Source organism: Colobus angolensis, unplaced genomic scaffold (genome assembly GCF_000951035.1).
Source record: "Colobus angolensis palliatus isolate OR3802 unplaced genomic scaffold, Cang.pa_1.0 Scaffold245, whole genome shotgun sequence".
Classification (NCBI taxonomy): Eukaryota; Metazoa; Chordata; class Mammalia; order Primates; family Cercopithecidae; genus Colobus; species Colobus angolensis.
In genome coordinates this window covers 707875-712758 of record NW_012115655.1, presented here as the reverse complement: position 1 = coordinate 712758, position 4884 = coordinate 707875, and positions in this window count along the sequence as shown.

Below are 4884 nucleotides of genomic sequence, written 5' to 3'. Positions count from 1 at the left end.
AATGTAAATGATGAGTTAATGGGTGCAGCACACCAGCATGGCACATGTATACATATGTAACAAACCTGTACGTTGTGCATATGTACCCTAGAACTTAAAGTATAATAATAAATAAATAAATAAACAAAAAATGGAAATAAAGAAAACCCAGAAATATTTGAATAAATAAATTCCAGAATCCTTGTCTAGTTGGGGAAAGGTCCCAGTCTGAACTTATTAACACTTATTTCTCTGCCTTTGTCTTCAATATAATTAGGAACTCTGCCCTTACGTCTTGCCTGACTTCTAGCTAGTCATCCACAATTACCTTTGGAGCTGCTTTTCTGAGGCCCATTTCACTTTGCCTTGTCTTGCTCTGTGTGGCTAAGAGAACTATGGCATTTCACCTCTGAGTCTACAAAGCTGAATTACGACAACTTTTCCCTCCAGTTTGTCACTGGAATCTTTTGGCTTTCATCCGTGTTCCAAGCCTCAGGCTGTGGCATCTGTTTCGATTATTGCTTCTCACATCTGTCTTGAATTTAGTTTGTCTCTCTTTCTCCTTGGTGCTGGCCTCCTGTCAGGTCTTACAAGATTCTCTAGGGCTATTTACCACATTTTGGAGAAACAGGGCATCAAGTAAAAGCAGTGTGAAGCTAAACTCCAACAGAGGCTAAGGAAGATAGGTTCACTTTCATCTCAAGCACAATTCCACTGCAGTTATGATCGTGTATATTTCACCACCACCTTTCCAAGAAATTAGTGAATCAGGAAGTGTGCTATTTTCTCTTGACCCTTCCTGAGGAAGAGCAATCATATAATTAAATATATTAAGGCTCATCAAACTGCAAAGTCTGGTGAGGCCAATGAAGAACAGCAAAATTTACATGGTTGCCAGCTTGAGATATAGCATAGGAGAACCAATATGCCAAAAGAAATGTGATACAAGCCTCACAATTTAAAAAGAAAATTCCACTCTTATGTTCTAGCTATTGTTTGGCTTTTTGATAGTAGGTATGAATACATGACTGTAAATAATTTGCATATATCTGTACTCCAATGACAGGTTTATAGACGATGTATGCAATGTGGAGGTGATATTTATATTTTTGCTTTAATGAAAAGTTATAAAATGGGTGATATTTATTCAAGATGCTGAAATAACTTCTTTGGGTTTATTTGAATGATTAGGCCAGGAGAACATTCATATATATATGAAAAAAGTGCTAGTTGTGCAGCATTTCAATCTGTCATGCAAATATCCATGCACGTTTCTTTTTTGAAGAGCATATTATTCTGTGTCCAATAAATCAAATGAGCTCTTCCAAGTAACTTACATCTGTCAGATAAAATTTGATCCTACACACACACACACACACACCCCTCACCTATTAAGCAAAATCCAACTTGGGGACAAAACTAATTTAGTTATGCAATGCCTATAAAAATAAAATAGGTGTTTATATAGTGAGGTAAAAGAAAACCTATTTTAGAAAAGAATTGTTTTCCATCATCTAATTATTCATAATTTATTTAACTATTCTGTTATTGATAGACATTTAAGAGTGATCTATTATATAATTATAGGCAAGGTTTATATTTGTACCCAGGTGGAAATGTTCTTATAAGATTCTATTCTGAAAGTGAAATTGCTGTTTTAAAGGGATTGTGCATTTTAATTGACAGATTTTGTGATATTTAACCTTCCATGAACACAGCATGAGAATCTTCATACCCTTATATGCTCCACTGCTGGACTCTTAGGTTTTGGTCATTTGATGAGTGACTACAACTTCCTGTAGTTTCATTTTTTGTTTTATAATTTTATTGAAGTATAATTGACATACAATAAACTTGACTTGTAATTTAATGTGTGTGTGTGTGTGTGAGAGAGAGAGAGAGACAGAGAGAGAGAGAGACAGAGAGAGAGAGAAAGAGAAACCATTACCACAACCAAGTTAATAAACATTACTATTACCTCTAAAGGTTTCCTTGTGCCTTTTGTAATTCTTCCTTATTTCCTCCCTCCCCCACCCCACACTGTCCCCAGGTAACCAATGATCTCCTTTCTGTCACTATTCTATTTTCAAGTCTTTCTTTAAATGGAATCAAACCTTATGTTTTCTTGATAGTCTGCTTCTTTCCTTCAGCATAATTATTTTGACATTCATCCATATTGTGTGTTAATAGTTTATAACTTTTTAATTGAGGAGTAGTATCCCATTGTATGGATATACCACAATTTACTTTCCACTCACCTATTCATGTACATCTGGGTTGTTTTCAAATTTCTTTGCTATTAGAATTGTGTGTCTGTATACTTTTATTTCTCTTGGGTGCCTAGGAATGGAAGGGCTGGATTGTATGGCAGGTTTATGTTGAACTTTTAAAGAAACTGTCAGATTGTTTTCAAAGTGATGGTAACTTTTTACATTCCCACAGTGAGAGTTCCAGTTGATCCACATCCTCTTCAACACTCAGTCAATCTTTCAAATTTTAGCTATTCTATTAATAGTAGATGTGTAGTGGTATGTCATTGTCATTTTAATTTGTATTTCTCCAAAGACTAATTATATTGTACATCTTTTCAGCTGCTTATTTTCCATTCATGTATCTTCTTTGGTGATGTATCTGAATCTTTTCCCCATTGCTTTTTTCAACTGTATGTCTTATTATGGAGTTGTAACAATTCTTTATATATTCTAGATACAAGTCTTCTGTTGGATCTGTTTTGTATATATTTTCTTCCAATTTGTGACGTGTCTTCTTTTTTGGCAATGGTATCTTTCAAAGAGCAACTATTTTTAACTTTCATCAAATTTATTTTATTATTTTCTTTCATAGTTTGTGCTTTTCTGTTGTATTTAAGAAATTATTGCCAACCTCAAGGTCACTTTCTGGCTTTGGAGGTAGAGAATGTGGTCTGTAATCCAAGGAATCAGAAGCCTCTGGAGCTAGAAAAGATTCACTCATACTTCCAGAAAAGAAAACAGCCTTGGCAACACCTTCATTTTACCCCAAATGAGACCCGTGTCAGACTTCTAACATACAGAACTTTAAGATCATAAATTTATGTTGTTATAAGCCACAGAGTTTGTGGTAATTTGCTACAGCAACAGTAGAACTGTTTTTCTAATTTTGGTTTCTGATTTTCTCTACTAGTATATAGAAATAAAATTGATTTTTGTATAGTCACCATGTCTCTTTCAAATGTGCTAAACTTGTTAGTTCTAATAGCTCTTTGTAGACTTCTTTCTAATATGGAAGATTTTATTTCGTTTTCTCGACTTACTGTATTGTCTAGAATGTCTAGAATAATGTTGACTAGAAGTAAGAGTGAACATCCTTATCGCTTTCCTGATTTGAGGGGGAAAGTATTCAGCCTCTCACTATTAAATTTTAGCTATAGATTTTTCTATGTTAGCTATAGATATAATATATATGTATATTATATAAAGATATTCATATATTCTATGTTAGCTATAGATTTTTCATAGAGGACCTTTTGAGAATTTGAGAAATTCACTTCTGTTTTTAATTGTCTGAGAAATTTTAATCAGTAATAGATGTTGAATTTTGACAAATTCTTTTTTTTTTTTTTTTTGCATTTGTTGAGATGATTATATGGTCTTTTAAAAAAAGTTTGTTAATATGATAAATCACATTGATTGACTTTGGATGGTATATCAACTTTATATTCCTGGAATAAGACCACTCCACTTGGCCATGATGTACTATCTCTTCTGTTTATATTGAATTCAGTTTGCTAAACCTTTGTAAAGGATGATTGCATTTATGTCAGTGAGGGATAGTGATCTATCATTTTCTTGTTTTGCAATGCCTTTATTAGGTATTGATAACATGGAAATGCTCACCTCATAGAATAAATTGGAAAACACTACCTTCTCTTCAATTTTCTAAAAGAGTACTTAAATGATCAGTGGAGTTCACCAGTGGAGCCTTCTATGCCTGAGGTTTTCTTAGTGAGAAGACTTTAAACTATCCACTTAACTTTAATAGATATAGGGCTACTCAGGCTGTTTCTTCTTCAGTGAGCTTTGGAAGGCTACACCTTTCAAGGTATTTGCCTATGTTATCTAAGTGGTTAAATTTATCGACATAATTTTTTAAATAACATTCCCTTTCTGTTCTTTTATAATCAAAACTATCTATAATTATGTCATTTCTCAAATTCTTGTTATTGGCAATTTGTGTCTTCTCTTTGTTTCCTGATCAGCCTAGCTAGAGTGTTGTTAATTTCATTTGTCTTTAAGAATAACCAGATTTTTAATTTTATTGATGGCTTTCTATAATTTGTCTCTATTCTTCTCTTTATTATTTATTTTTCTCTGCCAACTTTGGGTTTAACTTGCCTTTCTTTTTTGCCCAATTGTAACGTGGGAGCTGAACTCTTTGAGATCTTTCTTCTTTCTAATATAAATGCTTAGTATTATACATTTTTCTCTGAGTTCTGCTTTAGTAGCATACGACAAATTTTGATATGGCATGTTTTTGTTTTTATTCAGTTTAAATTACATTCTGATTTCCCCTTTGATTTTCTCCTGATATATGGATTATTTAGAAGTATATTATATAGTTTCCAAATATTTGAAGATTTTTCAGTTGTCTTTATGTTGTTGATTTCCAATTTAATTCTGTTTTACTATTACTTATAAATAGTTTATTTATTTTTAGTTTCATCCGTTTTACTTCATATATTTTGAAGCTCTATTAGGTGCATAAACACTTAGGATTATTATGTCCTTTTAGCATATTGACCTTCTTAGATTAATGTAGGGACTCCAGATTTCTTTTGATTAGTGTTAGCCTGGTATATCCTTTAACTTTAATCTACTTGTATCTTTCTATTCAAAGCAAGTTTACTGCAGACAACATATAGTTCGA